Below are 17597 nucleotides of genomic sequence, written 5' to 3' on the forward strand. Positions count from 1 at the left end.
CCAAAAGAACTCCTGATTAGTATGTTTATTATACTCCTTTTATAAATGTTGAACTAAATATCAAATAATTAAGCTACTTAAGGTTCAAACCAAGGGCACTGAACTCCAGACTCTACTATGAATACTTAGTCTTTGGCAGACAAACAGTCTCATGTAGCTGCTACTGCTCACTCACACATTTCTCCTGATCTGACATGACTAATTCCTATATCCCAACATCAAGTTGGGACCTTGGTTTAAACAACAGAGTGAGAATCATTATGTCCAGGACAATACTGGGGCTTTGGGAAAAAGACGTTCACAATAAGCTAGGGAGTTAGTAAGTATGATTCTGCACATAAATATATGTGACATTTAAGATTCAAAAAATTGTCTTAAAATTAATCATCATAAAAACATATTACCATGTGAATTAACAAATAGCTTCCCATATAAGTATTCAAATCAATGGACAAAAATGTTCTAAATAATGACAATGGCAGATTTTTCTGAATTGTCACAGAGAGAATATAATTAAAAAATAAACTCCTATACACATTTAGATACAAGTGAATAATTACATTTAAAAAGTGAAATTTTCTTCATACACTGCTGAGGTCAGGCAGGATGCCTGATATATGATGAATGTTTTTGTAGGTAAATTTGTAATGTAATAAGCTAAGAATAAATTATCAACATGTAAGTATCTGAGTGCTGGGATTTTTGTGTGTTATTTTATTTAATTCTCACAATAGCCCTGAAAAGAATGACTATTATCTTTTCCAACTGTACAGATGACAATGACATCAGACCCAGCAAGTGCTGTGATTCCAATTAAGGACTATCTGACTCCTGGGACCATGTTATTTCCACCATAGTACACAGTAGCATAAAACCTGCCCCATTTACAAAAAAAAAGTGTTCCAGAAGAAATAAAAAAAGTCAAGAAAAAAATGAATCCATGGTTGATAACAGGTGAAACCCACTGACAGAGACGATACATAATTTTATAAAAAATTTTCAGAACAGGAAGGAAGGTTGGAAATCAAGAAGAATTCACATAAGGTTGAATTTACAGTTGTTTCTATTTCTTTAATTTTTGTTTTAAAAATATAATCTAAGTATATATGCTCCCTATAGATTTTTTAAATTCTGCTGCTATTTTCAACACATTATCAAGAACTGGCAGAGTTCTTTGGGCATTTCTTGCCCATTTTTCAACCATTAAGATCTTAAAAGCAGCATATTCACTTAGCAAGTAACACTTATAAGATAATGAGCCTTATCAGTGTTGGCTCAAATACCAAAACTGATAGAATAGTGATAAAGCCCTTGCTAGCCTTCAAATTTTGTATATGAGGTCTAAATACCATAGTATGTGTTTAGAGAATTACAGGTTTATTTCAACAATATTATGTTTAGATACATAGCTTTCAGTACTGATTATTATTACAGAAAACATAAAAATATAATGATCATGCAATACGGCAGCAAGTCAGGGAAATATCAGACTATCATTGGAAGCAAGTGTTCACCTGCTGAGAGCCAGGAGATGATAGTAAAGGAGAGAAGTATTATCTCTTTCCCATCTTAAGAATGAGATGTGGTTATCATTGATGAGAAAGCAAACTGTTTATTTTTGATTTTTATATAATATTTTTACTAATAAATATGTTGTATAATAATCCAATTAATGACATTCTAGCTACAATCTTTTCTCTGACATAGGATAGATGACCATTCATGTGTATAATCCATATCCTCTTTTAAACATTCAGGGAATCCCACTAATTTATAAACTGCATTGGTGAATGTGTTAAATAGGCTTTGAGGTTATGTTATCAATAATCAATCACTCCTTCCATTAATTATGCTGGAGAGAAAAAGAAAAAGAGATTTGAGGAGAGACTTATTTAAGGATGTCTTGGGGAGCAAAGTCCCCTTACTCTAAAAAAGGTTTGATTGTACACAGTTTTGACATTGATGCAGCTGATGATAACATAGTTTGTTTATATTATAATGACCCTTACAAATCTTGAATGTCCTTAAATTTTACTTACAGATAGAAGAGAGTGCTGGGCTGGGGCTCAGGAGACAGTCCAGCCTTCCTAGCTGGCAATATTGACATTTCACAGTCTGAGTGCTTTGACAACATCACACAAAAATGAAGTAAATTTCCACTTTTTGTTTTTTCTTTTAATCTGGTTTTCCTTTGAGCCATGCAACACATTATGAGTCATTGTTCATATTTAGAGCTTTTTTATGAGCTCCTGAATCTCACTACAACAGCAGTTGTGGTGGAGGTGGTGGCCACAAGGAGTAGTGGGGGCCCTGCTAAGAAATCGTGGCTCGCTTGCTTGCTTGATTTCAAAATATCTTACTGAATTACTCTTCTGAGGAGATCCACAGATGCCATCAAGGGCTGTGGGGGATAGAAATGAAGTAGGAATGGGTGACCAACAAAACAGAACACATTCATGTCAACAAGGAATTTGAAATCTAAAGGAGATACAAATTGCCGATGAAACGTCCAGTTTTCTTTTTGTTGTTGTTTTTTTTTGTTTTGTTTTGAGACAGAGTTTTGCTCATTACCCAGGCTAGAGTGTAATGGCGCAATCTCGGCTCACCGCAACCTCCGCCTCCTGGGTTCAAGCAATTCTCCTGCCTCAGCCTACCGAGTAGCTGGGACTATAGGCACGCACCACCATGGCCAGCTAATTTTTGTATTTTTAGTAGAGACGGGGTTTCACCTTGTTGACCAGGATGGTCTCGATCTCTTGACCTTGTGATCCATCCGCCTCGGCCTCCCAAAGTGCTGGGATTATAGGCGTGAGCCACTGCGCCCGGCCTAAAGAAACTTTCAATTTTCTAAAACAACTACAGTCCAAAATCATGCTAAGCAACAAGGCTGAGAAACCATGGAGCAAGGCTGGTCAGAGGTGGTGAAATAAATATAGAAGACTCCCTGTATTTATTAAGCTTTACTAAATCTCTATCTCTCTCTTTCCCTTTCTCTTTTTCTCCTTTTCCTTACCATTGGCTTGTATCTGACATTTTTGTTTTTGTTTGTTTGATTGATTTTTTTACTATTCTCAAGATTCTGCATTATAGCTTCTTCTAAAGAAAGTACAACATACTGATGGTGGGTATTTGCTTCAGTACATTGAACCTGGCAACCTGTAGGTTCAAAAACACACAGAATAAGACAACTATGCACTCACCTACACTGAGTTTTTATATATTATCTGAAAAGATGTGTTGAAAGTATTCTAGAGGGATGTATAAGTTTTTCTTCTTTAGGAAATTAAAGCACAGGATGGCAGATTTTACCAGATATGCATTATGCACAATATTTGGGGGAAAAAAGCCATACCAAGCGCATAGTGCATTTATCAAGCTGTACCCTTAAGGTTTGTGTGCATTGCTAGATTTGAGTTGTACTTTTGTGAAAAATAAAAGCAAAAATGTAAAAGTAAATTATAGAACAAAATGAAAGTAGCTGATAAGGCAAACTGATCCTCACATCAGAAATAGAAGAGAATTCATGACTTTTTCCAATGCAAAAAAGATCAGGATTATGCAAGGCCTTATTACAGTGTAAACATGCTTGCTGTTTTGGGCTGCCTGTGAAACATAATACTATTCTTAGTGATGCCGGGACAAACTTCCACTCCATGTCAGCCAAGCTATCTTTCTGCTCTTCAAAACACATCCTAAACACCACTTAGCCAAAAACAACGCCATGACTAAGGGGAAAGGGTGTGAAAGTGACTTAACTGGGACCTTTGTCCTTGTTACTATGTCCATGGCACCTTTTCATTAATTTGTTCACAGAATATACACCTCCTACCAAAAAGGAAGAGGTCTGGACAATTATAAACAGAATGAAACCTGAAAATACTCAACACTTTGACTTTTAAAAATGAAATTTCATCTGAGAGAGCACTTAAGCATCCACCTTTTTCTGCACCAGGGATTTGACAGAAGTCAAATATTGATGATAAATGTAATCTAGTAAATAGTGCTGACTAAACAATGTGCTCTAAAGCAAACAGCAGCAAAGGTGGAGAAAGCCCTCTGCCTAAAGGTTGTTTTGTTCCCACAAGGAAGAAGAGTGAAAGGCAAATGGAAGCAATTCTTGGAGAGCTACAGACTGTCTATGATTAGGCAGCTGTATTTGAATCAATGCTTCTTTCTTACCGTCTTGAGAAACTGGAAATGTGTTTAGTCGGCTTTTAAAATTTTGTTTTGTTTTTTTCCTAAAGTTGGCAATCTGCTGGTTTAATAACTCTAAATTAGTTAATTCATTGCTTTGAATTAAAAATGTGAAACAAATTTGCGAGAATTGAGGCTTTGTGGACTATGATAGAAAATTCTAGAATAAAAGCTGTTGTTCTAGAAAAGCTGAGCAGCTCCAAACAAAACATCCCTTTAGAGATCCTTTTCAATGGTGCATGTGCCCATTGGAAGCTAAGACAGAGCACATGGCAATGTGGAGCTTTGGATAATAGGTCAAGGACAGCTTTAAAGAGAGAAATGAAAGTCACTTTAGGAGAAGAGAGAAGATAAGGAGGAAGTTACTACTTTCCTTCTGAAGAATAGACCAGGGTAGTTGGGATAAGGATAACTGAGATTAGAGGTTGTGAAAATGTTAGGAGGTGCACATAGAAGTGAATTTCTTTTTCTAAGTAAATATATAACAAACATTCAGATAGCATATCTTATAACAGTTAAGTAGAGACAAGGACACTTGTTATAATTAGGAATATATACTTATTTTAAGCATGTCTCTACTTAAGGCTGCATTGCTTATGGAGAGAAATAGAAAGCCTTTTCATTAAAATGCATATTTATTTGAAAAGTAAAGCAAGTGGATTGTGTTTTATAGGCATGCTATTATTGGTCATTGCCTCTTAAAACATACACACTGATAAGTATAAGCTTAATAGACACTGTCACTCTTCTAGTAGCCATCCTAGAATGTAGGTATAGGGTACAGAGACACTAATTCACTCCCATATAGCTAAACCTTGGTTCTTTTAACTTTTCAATGACAGAAATGACACAGGCCTCATATAATTAAGATTCATACCAGATTCAACAAAGCTGTAAAAATAAAGTAGTAATGAAGTGTAGAGAGTAATGCGAAGCAACTATTTTTATTGTTTCCAAGCTAAAGACAAAATGATTGTTTCTCCAGGGTTTGATTGCAGACTATTTCTAGAACTGAGCCAAATGACCGCAGTGTTATCCCGTGAAAACTTGAAAAAATGAGAGCAGGGAGAAGATTAAAGTCTTTACTAAATGATCTAATGGCAATTGAGATGAGGAAACATAAAAAGCTGCATCAACTCAGCAAAGATTTTTGTATCTAAAGCACTAATTTAGAATTAAAATAAAGCCAGTTGGTCAGAGAGAATGAAGAGGTTTATGTGGTAAATCAGGGCAGTAAACTCTCCTGACTGCTTGAAATGAAACCACTTTTTGATGATGACCTCAGGGGAATCACAACATAATTGAATATATGTAAGATAAGTCATCATATGCGGTGCCCACCCTCTCTTCCTCAAACCTCAGCCCCTTCCCTCTTCCAATACCCTTAGTTTGAGCTGGTATAAATACTTAAATACCTGACTCCTCTTTACCTCCAGACTCTCCAAATACCTATCTCCCATTCAGACTGAGATATAATTACCAAACCCTAATCTTTACCTCTGTCACGGAGTAGGTTCCATGTGAACTATGCCCAGTGTGAAAGCTATGATAAAAAAACAAAGCAAAACAAAAACTTGGCATTTCCCTTCTGGAAATAAACCATCTGGGACTGGAAATGTTTCCAGTACATTTTTTTCTGGCCCCATCTCTACCTTGTCAAAAGACAAAAAGTAGCTATATTGTGAGTAGTTCACATACAGAGGTGTTTAAATACAATTTCTGTTCCTAAATAATGCCTGAGAATGGAAGATCTTCCAGTAGACAGCAAATGGATTGGGACTTGTTAGGCAAGCTGGTTTTTCTTTGAAGCACAATTGTATTAGTTTATTCTCATGCTGCTATGAAGAAATACCCAAGACTGGGTAATTTATAAAGGAATGGAGTTTAATTGACTCACAGTTCCACATGGCTGGAAAGGCTTCAAGGAACTTAAAAGCATGGCAGAAGGGGAAGCAAAGGCAGCAGGAGAGAGAAGTTCTGAGCAAAGGGGAAAAGCCCCTTATCAAATCATCAGATCTCTCAAGAGAACTCACTGGCTACCACAAGAACAGCAGGAGGGTAATAACCTCATGATTTAGTTACCTGCCACTGGGTCCCTCCCACAACATGTGGGGATTATGGGAACTACAATTCAAAATGAGATTTGGGTGGGGATACAGTCAAACCATATCAACAATCATACTACAGTGAGCAAAGTAGATTTAGCATGCGGTTTCTATTGGGATAGGAGTATACACATCTGGACCTCTGAGAGAACATGTAGGATTCTGTGAGTAGTTACCAACCTCAGAATGCCACAAGATGGAAGGAAATAGGAAGCTGAGATATTTGGGCCTGGGCCTGAATTTCTTCACCTAACATGTGTGTGTGTGTGTGTGTGTGTGTGTGTGTGTGTGCATGTGTGTGAATGTGTGTGCATGCATGCATGAATATGCATGCACCAAGTATGTCAGTTGAGGAGGAAGGGATAATAACATATAAGAAGAAAAGAAAGAAAGAATATCTCTGTTCTTATAAAGGTTATAGTCTAAGGAAAATTTCTCATGAAGTCATGAAGTATCAGTGGAATGTGACAACATGCCGTACAAGGTGAACTTGCAATTCACAAAACAAGGCTCCTGTAAGCAATTATGGAAGCTGGAAGAATGGCATCTGATTCTCAGATTCTTCCTTTTGAGGGAGAGAGCAGCAAGCCCCACCAGGCTGCATATCTTTCTAAGAGATATGCTGGCAGAAATGCTGCTTTCATGCTTTATGGGGGATGCAACTGTTCCTTCCATAACCTAACACCCAGTTAACTATGATGCGTCTGTGAATGCAGTAGAGAAGACTTTGGAGTTAAACCTGAAGCCTATCTCTGCTGTTTTCTCGTTGTGTGAGCTTAAATTTGTTGACCCCCTTTCCACATCTAGAAGATGGAAAAGATGTAGAAAATAAAATTTACCATTCACAATATTTTTAAAAATGTACATAACAGCCCTTAGCATAATACACCATGATAATAGTGACTGTTAGTAGACACTATTACTAAGTTATTATAATTTAACAGTTGGTTCTAATCAACAAGTAGAGCATTTAGAAAGGAGCAAAAAGAAACGAAGCATGTACTCTCTATTTCTTCCAAGAAAACAAGAACGTAATCTGAGATTACTTTTGTATTATATGAGTCTATCCTATGTCACTTTTATTATTTACTTTCACTTATTTTAAGGATTCCAAAAATCTCACTATTGTTCTATGGTATCCTGATTCTTCTGCTGAAACGGTATCTTCGATCTAAACTTCAAGAAATGTCAATTTAAAACGCAGTAACTAATCCTCTTCCTAACCCATCAGTCAAAAGGTCACAGACGAGAACCTTTATTTAAAATTCTTGCTGTAGATGTATGAAAGATTATTTAGTAATTCTAAACTTACGTTTTTGCTGAAAGCAGTTTATTTTGGAGAAAAAGGTCATATTTTTGAGGGACTAAAGGAAAATTTCTGGTCCTCCACAAATTTAGAACAAATCATGAAACTGAGAGAGAGAGAGATGTATTGTTGAAAAATATAAAAATAACAAAATTTCATTATGTCACATTGTGAGTGCTTAGAGCATGATCTACAAATATACATAAAGTTAACTTGTAACTTGCATTTACCATATCACTCTAAATGCTATTTTTAGATAAACAACAATTTTTTAAAAATTTCATTTAAACTCTCTTGCTAATTGAAATAAAACACCTTGTGATAAACAGCAAAAACAAAGAAAGCATTTTTTCTTCCAAAAGCCAATCTTCCTGGTGGGCTTGTCTCATATCTTTTTCTTTCTTACTCTTGTTTGACAACTTCATTTCTTTTAGCAAAGTTCTTCTCTTCTACGTATGTATTCATTGTCTCCTCCATCCCTTCTATCTTCAGCGAGTGTAGGATGAAGGAGTTGGCATAGGTTGTCTGAAGAACCCCACAGGACAGTTCTCCAACCTCTCATGTCATGTTACTCTTTTGCTGGGACCGGCTAGGATAAAAGACTTAACTTTGTTTATGACATGGTGACTACTATACAACATTTATCTGGAAATATTTTGCCACAGATAAAACACAGCCTTGTCATCCTAGAATTCAGGGGTCATAACCAGGTTAGACAAAGGATAGAAACCTATTGTATTGCTAGTCTTTTGGGGAGGAGATGGCCCACCACAACCTGCTGAGAAGACCCTCTCCAATGTCCCACGGGCTAAAGCTCATCCTCACCCTAGATGAAAGGTCTGTGCTTCCCCCAACTAGACTTCATTCTGGCTCATACTTGGCTGTTGGGAAGGAAATACTTAGCTCAAGTGTTCCAAGGACAGACTCATTCTCATTCATAGGCCGCCTCTTAGTCCCTGTTCTTCATGAAAAAGCATCCTCAGCTCTGTGTCTGCATTTAGGAATGTAACTTGTGAACAGCCTGTCTCGGGCTCTTCCCTTGTTTGGTTGTTTTCAAAGCCCACTGTAAAGCTCAAAGGTGACAGCTTTACCCGTTTTGCTCAATGTTTTCTTTTTCTTTTTTGTATTGTTATTAAAATAACAAATGACTGTGCGCAAAGCTGACCTCTTTAAACAAGTGCTAAACCAGTAAGTCACAGTGGGAACAGCCCTGTCTGGGGGGAAGGAGGAAGCAGCTAGACGACAGAAAGACCAAAAGCAGACATTGTAGGGAGCAGGGATGAAGACGTAGGGTGGGGAGAGTTTTCGTTCTGTTTGGCACAATGCCCAGTACAGCCTCAAATTTCCAAGCTGTGCTTTATAATAAAGATAGGAAGCCTCTTGAGTAAAGTTTAATTTCTGTTTAGATATGACCCCAAGTTTTATAGCCAAGTGCTCGACACTTACCCTATAGCTGGCATATTTACACATTCCTTCTCAAACAAAACGAACCCGTAAATGGTTACTTTAAAGGCTCAATGGAGTTATAGAACTCAAATAATATTTTCACATGCTGGGGTTAAGCAAATCGGAAAGTTATGAATCACTTTTAATAAAGTCCACAAGGATATAAACTCCAGAGGATAAGAAACCATGACAGGGAGTTTTGGTTACAGGCATGGTAGTGCTCGGGTTGGGGTGGATAAAAAATGTAGACAGACCCCTATTTTGTAATCTGAGGGTAAAGCAAAGTAGAAAAAAGAAGTGATTTAAAGGAAAGGTAGGTTAAGAAAGTCTCTTAAAATATTTGGTTTAGTTGCTTTTTTTTTTTTTAATAAGGATGAATTATGAGACTGAGCACCATGGTTCAAGCCTGTAATCCCAGCACTTTGGTGTCCGAGGCAGGTGGATCACCTGAGGTCAGGAGTTTGAGACCAGCCTGGCCAACGTGGCGAAACTCCGTCTCTGCTAAAAATACAAAAATTAGCTGAGCTGGTAGGCACCTGTAATCCCAGCTACTCAGGAGGCTGAGGCAGGAGAATTCTTTGAAGCCGAGACAGAGGTTGCAGTGAGCCGAGATTGTGCCACTGCATTCCAGCCTCGGTGACAATGAGACTCTGTCTAAAACAGAGAGTGAATTATAAAAGACAACCTGAACAAAAGAAAATACTGGTGAGTGAGGGTTTAAGAGCAATAGTTGACTCTGGCTAGGTTGGGAGTAATAGGAAAATAATTACTTTTACAGTTTGTAAAATTGTCAACTGTGCAATAAGTCTGTTTGAGATGTTGCTTTAGTACATTCTGTTATTTAGAATATATATGCATGAATTTCTTAAGTTCAGGTGACTTGTATAGCTTTGCTCTACTTATTCCATAGAATAACGATTTTCATGAAGTCACATCCTCTTACATTCATCAGCATTTATTACTGGACTCTAAACGTTTGTAATAATTTGCTAATAGTTGTTTCCTGTTCACTAACATTTCCAGAAATTGATCCTTGGTTGCAGATTGTGGCAGTATTTATGTAGTATTGGGAAGCACTTGGGAACAGAAGTATCTGTTCTGTGTACTTATCCTGTATGTAGAACAAACTGCAACAGATCATGGATATCCAGAGCAAGAATGCGTCATGCGTGACTTCTGTTGAACTATTGGTGCTTTTTAAATTATTTTATTAAGTTCCAGGATACATATAAAGGATGTGCAAGTTTGTTACGTAAGTAAATGTGTGCCACGGTGGTTTGCTGCACCTATCAACCCATCTCCTAGGTATTAAGCCCCAGGTACATTAGCTATTTATCCTGTTGCTCTCCCCCTCTCCCCTACAGGTACATTTTTGAAGGACAATGAACAATAATAAAAAGCATTGTTAATGACAATTTAAGTGATTTTCATTTTTAGGCTATATAGTGAACAGCAAATAAACAGGGTGGAGAAAGAAGGACATGAATTAGCAATCGTGTTCATGGCAGATTTCATGATTAAATTAAATAAACGTACTTATGTGAAATAAGCCCCAGTACTGAATTATCAATGCATTTAAGTGAGGGATTTTCTATAATTTTAAGTTTTGATACTGCCTTTACTTTCTTGCAAACTAGCTTTTTGGTAGCTACTCCTATTGTTTTCTCCTCCTGAGTCACTATGTGCACATGTTTCTTTTTTAATTTAAGACTTTGGGGTGTTATCTAAGAGAGATTCTTATTTAGAATCTGTTTCATCTCAAAGTATTTAATTATGCAAGATGAGGTCTTTTTCAGGAATTCGAGCAGATTAACAGTAGACCCATTGTTCATCCAAACCACCTCTGCCCTTCTGAGATTGATCTGTTTGTTTTTAAACAGCAATGTTGATCTAAACTCATGGAAGGCACAGGGGTCTGTGATATTGAAATATGTGCATTGTCATTCCAGAGATGCTACTTCACTTCTCTGAGTTTGATTTTTGTCCTCTTTGGCAATGAGAACATTTGACTCTAACATCTCCTTTAGCTCTAAAAGAGTCCTAAGATTCTAATTTTACTTGAATTCTCTTAGGATACATATGATGCTGACTGAGAGGTCAGAAATGATGTCACTCACTTCTTTCTTAGATCTGCATTTTCCCAAATACTGTACACTGCATTATCTACAAAAAGAAAACAGCTCAATCTCTCCTGAATTTATGCTAGTTGGCCTTACTGGCCTTATGGGAGAGGTCTCAGCTTTGTGTCAGCTGTGGTTTTCTTTGTCACCATCTTCAATCCTCCCACCTTTAATATCCTGGTACATCTCCGCTTCCTTCTGTGACCTTTCATCCATGCAGGCTTGAAAATTACATTCAAATTGCTATCTGCATCCTCATTTCACTCTCAATATTGAAACTTACAAGCATGAACTAATTCTCTCAATCTAGCTCCATATTTACCTACTAACTCATTAAAAGCTGGCTGTAGCACTGGAGCAAGAGATCATATATTACAGAAGGAAAGCAATTTACTTGGCAAGTTCATTTGTGTATTCTCTTCAATGACATAGCAAAGGTTTGTCCTTGGGATAAGGGTGTTTTCTCACCCAGTCTGGTCTCTCCAGCTCTCTGATTCCTCAATAAACTGACACCTCTGTGCCAGTGATTTCATCCTGGACTTATTTAGTGGACAAACTAGAAATAGTGATCCGATGACTTACGTGCTTATTTTACAGCATCACTGAAATCACTGCCTGTATAGAGAAGGGAGGGAAAAATTAAGGAAAGTCTTCTGGTGAGGGTGTGCTTTAAGATATGCTACAACTATTTGCCCAGGGTAAGGAAGAGTAGTCTGACAATTTCCATTGGCAGTCTGAAATCTAAACAAAATTCCACAGATCAGACAAGAATAAATTCGTTCATGTACAGTGTTATGTTTTGTGTTACAGAGCACGAAGTTCAGTGCCAATGACAGTTGCATTAAATTTCAAAGATGCTGTATCTTTCTTTTTTATTTAAAAAACACATGATATTGACCTATCATATGTATTTGCTCTGCTTTGAAACCTTCATCTGTCTTTGGACATTAAAAAATAAAAAGTTATTTCTTTTTCTAATTTTCAAATTACAACATTTAAATAAGAATAAATATTTATCCAAATAAATATTCTGGATCATTTATACTTGACTCACAAAGGCCATCCAATTTACTCAACTATTCAACAAATAAGTTTCTTCTAGCTAACTTCAGGGGCTAAAACAGTGAACAGTATCAATATGTTTTCCATTGTCAAAGACCTTATAGCATGGTTGGAAGTATCTGTGAACTTTTACTGCTTTTGAAATCTTGTTTATCTTCCTACACACATACATGAACATGCAATACACTCATACACATACACATGTACCATTTAAAAGTTTCAGATTACATCGTATATATCCATGCATTTTTTTAGTGGGGCCAGGCTGGGGATTGAAGAGCAAAGGAAGAAAGCTGGCATAAGTTAACATATGTACACGGTAGAGCTGGTAGGCCTTAGAGGGGGAAGAATCAGAAAAGCTGTCAACTACTCCACTGTTGAGATACAGCTGGGTGAGAATGTGGACCCAGAGTTGTCACATATTCAGAATTATAAAGAAAAACTGAAAATCTGGATTTTTATGCTTACTCTTTCAATGTTTAAATCTTGGCTCAAAGTCATAAAATACTGAGAAGCTAGCAAAACAAGTTTGCGGACAGCTTTGGCCTGTATGCTCAGACTCTATGACCTTTGGTTTTAGTACTGGGTAATAACATTTTCAAACATAGATAATCACAGACATTTTTCTATGACATTGAAAAATACTCTAATGCATCATTTTTATGGGTACATGATATTTAGTTATGTGGCATACTATTATAAATTCATTAAATAATTCTCTTTTGGTGACAAGTTATTTTCCATTTTTTTACTCTAGCAAATAATAGTGTAGCAAACTTCCTTGTACATGATTTTTTTAAATAGCTCTCTGACTGCTGTCTTAGGATAAGTTTTTATAAATTAGATCATTAGCCAAAGTCATACACATTTGCTATTTTGGATAGCAAAATGCCAATTGTAATTCATAATAATGATATTTTCCTAAGCTAGAAACAAAAATAAGAATAATTATTAAAAAGCTTTGTGAATCAGATAAATAAAATATTCTGTTTGAAGTTTTAGCTATCACTTCATTGATTTGTGAAGTTTTATATTGTTCATGTGTTTAACCATTGATGTGATTTAAATGTATTCTTTGTCCTTTTATGGAAGATGTTTTTACATGTGCTATATCTGTGGATATTTATTTTTATGATATCATTTAAAAAGACTTTTTCCATCACAAATAAGTTAATATTTAATGATAATTTCCTTTAGCTAATTTATATATTTTATACTTTATAATTTATATGAACTATATTTAGAATGAGGTATAAAAAGATCTATTTTCAATTTTTTAAAAACAGTTTAAAAATCACTGCAGAAACATTTATCAGGCAGTTTACATTTTCTCCACAAATTTGAAAGCTGATTCTGCCATTTATTAACTAATTCCCCATGCTGAATTCTATTTCTGGGCTTTCCTTTCCACTCCATTGTTTCATCTGTCTATTCTTACACCAGTAGCAGTATTTTTATTGTAAATTTTATAATATATTTAAAAGCTCTAATTATAAGTACAGCTTATTAATGTTTTCTTTTTAATTATCTTTATTATATTTTCATGCTATATTTATATGACTTTAGAATATTCTATGAATCCCTTTATACTTATGAAGTTTTTTTTAATTTTTGAAACAGGGCCTTGCTCTGTTGCATAGGCTGGAGTGTGCAGTGGTGCAATCTTGGCTTACTGTAACCTCTGCCTTCCAGGACCATTCAGTCCTCTCACTTCAGCCTCCAGAGTAGCTGGGACCACAGGTGTGCACTACCACACCTGGCTAATGTTTTTTAATTTTTGTAGAGATGGGGTCTCCCTATATTGTCCAGGCTCGTCCTGAACTCCTGGGCTCAAGTGATTCTTTCATCTTGGCCTCCTAAAGTGCTGAAATTATCAGCATGAGCCACCACACCCAGCCCTTTGTGGAATTGTTATTCGTCTGTTATAAATTAATTTGGGAATTGTTACTGGTCTGTTATAAATTAATTAGTATTGTTACAATGTTGAGTATTCATATCAAGAAATATTTTCTACTTATTCATGTTTTTTTCTCTTGTCACTTTCTGATATCTTGTAATTTTTCAATATACAAATATTGAACATAAAATTTTTATAGACCTGTGTTTGTGTATGTATATTTGTGTATATCTTGCTAAGACGACCTTACTTATTTTTAGTTGCTACAGTGAATGGAATCTTTTTGCCACTCTATTTCTAATTGTGATGTATGTATATGTAGACAATTCACGTAGACTATGGGGAATATGTTAATAAAATAAAATGATTACTCTTGTACATGACTACCTCTACAGAATGTGTACAGGATATGTTAATATATAAAAGTCATTGTTTTACATTTGGCCACTTTCTCTGCATAAATAATTGATATGTTAATGAGAAATTATGCTTATACAAATTTATGCTTATATATTTATTAAAGTTAATTGTATTCCACAACCTTCTCGCCTCTGAATAAGGATTGTTGTAATAACATGGTAGCTATTGCAACCAAGTTATAGATAAGAACCGAGAGTTTTCCAAAACAATGAATACAATATATAAATCTGCTTAACCTCTCTTCCCAATTAAACTAAGCTGAGATCATATAGTCCCACTCAAAAGTCAGTATTTATCAAATAACTTAGGATATTTTTAAATTAAAAAATTTAACATATTTGATTTTATTATATATAACTTGAAAAATAACTATTTGTTATGACAATTATTTGAGTAAAGACAATAGTGCTAAATGTCTTTCTTTGTTGAAAAAGGAAGGGATAATCCACTTTGGGAGGCTGAGATGGCTGGGTTATGAGGTCAGGAGACTGAGACCATCCTGGCCAACATAGTGAAACCCTGTCTTTGCTAAAAATACAACAATTAGCTGAATGTGGTGGTGCATGCCTGTAGTCCCAGCTACTTGGGAGGCTGAGGCAGGAGAATCACTTGAACTGGGGAAGCAGAGATTGCAGTGAGCTAAGATTGCACCACTACACTCCAGCCTGGGGACAGAGTGAGATTCTGTTAAAAGAAAAGGAATGAAAAAAGAAAAGAAAAGAAAAGAAAAAGAGCAGAAAGCACTATAAAAAGCGAATTTATATAACCAGTAAGTACCTTGCTATCAAATAAGAAATTGATGTGGCTTATGTAGTGTGGCCCAGCGAGTTTATTCTTTAAGGCAAAGACATAATGTTGATGATTATATTACAATGCAAGAGGAACTCAAAAATAACTTTCATATGGAATAACCACTAAACTGTGAAGACATCTGCAGTAAGCATGGATACAAAATACATTACTGACTCTTCTGAAACACCATTGATGTTTGAGCTCTGACACTTTTGACCATAAAAATGACAGATTTATTTTTGCTTTAAAATGTTCCTTCATTTTCCCCAACGTCTGTCAGTCTGTGATGCAGGGGTCAGTAAAGGGCTTGGAACATGAAAGCAGGTACAATCAGAGAGCCAGAGAGAGCATTTGGACCAGTAAGGTCTTGATTTCACCTTTCACAATTAGCATTCCGCATTTATGTGGCATTGCAAACATCATGCACAAGCAAGCAACCTTTACACAAAACAGTGGAAACGTGGTCACATCAGTTTCTTTATTATTCTATTTAACTTTCATTGTATGTATGAGGTAATTGGCTGCATTTTTAAAGACTTTTAAGTTGATGGCTATGACCTCTATGCAGGCTGAATTCGTGAGTGCTTTTTTCTTGTGAAACAAAAATTATCAGGTATGGAAAGCAGTTAGGATCTGTATTTTTCCCCTTTTTATTTTTTCACTTTGACATTAGATTTCTTTAATCATAGAACTTTGGATGGGTTCTGAGGCTAATGTATGCAAAAACTTTTCTTTAAGAGATAGGGTCAAAACTATGCACCTGCCTCCCATTCTCATGTTCTTCCTAGCTTGGGCTTATTTTAGTGACAGGCAGAAAGCCACTGGGCTAGAGTTGGCTGCTATCCATCAATGGTGATCTCTGGCACTACCCTATATTCCTATCAAGGGGCTGTGGCTTGATTTTCAAGAGAGTGTGTGAACATGCACTGTGTTACATCTCCCTCCACTGACCCCAGAAAGCTAATACTGAGAAAAACTAACTATTTTTGATTATCTAAAAAGAATTGGCCCAATGTCAAAGGTGGTATTATTTTTATCCTGGCTTTTATAGATAAGAAAACTAAGGCACATTAGGTGAGTGAGTTACCCAGTGCCAGCCTGTAAGAGATGGTGCTCAGACTTGAAATCAAAGGAGTCTCATAGCTAAGCTTTTGCTCCTGATCATGCAAATGTCTCACTTGCTGAAGCAAGAGTATGTTACATCTGTGCTCTCTTCCTCTCTCTCTCTCTTGCTGTATGTGTGTGTGTGTGAAGACACAGCCATAACTCACTTCTATGAATAAAAATACCACTCAGTGAACCAGGCTTACTATAAGCTCATCAATATCTATCATGACCATCTGACTGTGATGGCTAATTTTATGGTCAATTTGATTATGCTATGGTTCCTAGTTATTTAATCAAACACAAATCTAGGTGTTGCTGTGAAGGTATTTTGTGTATATAGTTAACATGTCCAATCAGCTGACTTTAAGTAAATGAGATTACTCTTAACAATGCAGGGCCTCATCCATCAATTGAAACCTTGAGAGTAAAACTCAGGTTTCCTGAAGAAGAAATTCTACCTCAACATTGCAACAGTGAGTTTCTAGCCTGCTGGCCTGCCCTAAAGATTTCAGAATTGCTAGTTCTCAAAGTTTCATAATTCAATTTTTTAAAACAAATCTCTTTCGATACAGAGAAAGACAGAGAAAAAAAGAGTCACTCAGTCCTTGTTATTTGATGATAGTTGTGTTCTATAAAATCAACATGAACACTGAATTTGCAAATACTCAAATATTGCTTCTAGAAAAAAATACATCGTTACGTTCAGAGATTTTGAAAATTCAAAAAACTTGGCAAATTTTGACATATTAAACAATGTGCTTGTGGTAGGGCATAGAACCTTTCTCCTGACAAGTTGAAGCAACTTGATTTGGAATAACAAGTAGTTCTTAATGAATAGTTTGTCCCTGGATTGTTGGTTGGTCTAAGTGGAAGCTAATAGAAATATCCTAACATGAAAACCTAGATCAATATAATCTCATAAGAGTAACTGATATTTAATTTTATTTGACGTATTTACCTTTCCAAAGGATTATTGTGACATCAGAGCAACTTAATGTTTTGTCTATAAAATGCATTAATTTATTCATTAAAAATTTATTGAGCACTTACTATCTGCCAGGCATTGAATGCTGGGAATAGGCTCTTGAATGGGCAAGATCCAGACCCTGTACTCATGTTGCTAACAACCTGGTAGAAAAGAGAAACAA

The 17597-nt window shown here is 36.0% G+C and overlaps 1 protein-coding gene across 8 annotated transcripts in view; it reads right to left on the bottom strand.

The window, feature by feature from the left end:
* Nucleotides 1-17597, bottom strand: part of CHRM2 (cholinergic receptor muscarinic 2) — a 144652-nt gene that overhangs the window by 11219 nt on the left and 115836 nt on the right. For 3 of the 8 annotated variants that reach the window (XM_035254673.3, XM_035254672.3, XM_035254674.3), the window contains one exon: nt 17500-17577. The exons of the other annotated variants lie outside the window; for them this stretch is intronic. The gene's annotated coding sequence lies outside the window, so the exon portion shown is untranslated. The remainder of the gene's footprint in view (nt 1-17499; nt 17578-17597) is intronic. 8 annotated transcript variants of the gene reach the window in all.

Source organism: Callithrix jacchus, chromosome 11, assembly GCF_049354715.1.
Source record: "Callithrix jacchus isolate 240 chromosome 11, calJac240_pri, whole genome shotgun sequence".
NCBI lineage: Eukaryota > Metazoa > Chordata > Mammalia > Primates > Cebidae > Callithrix > Callithrix jacchus.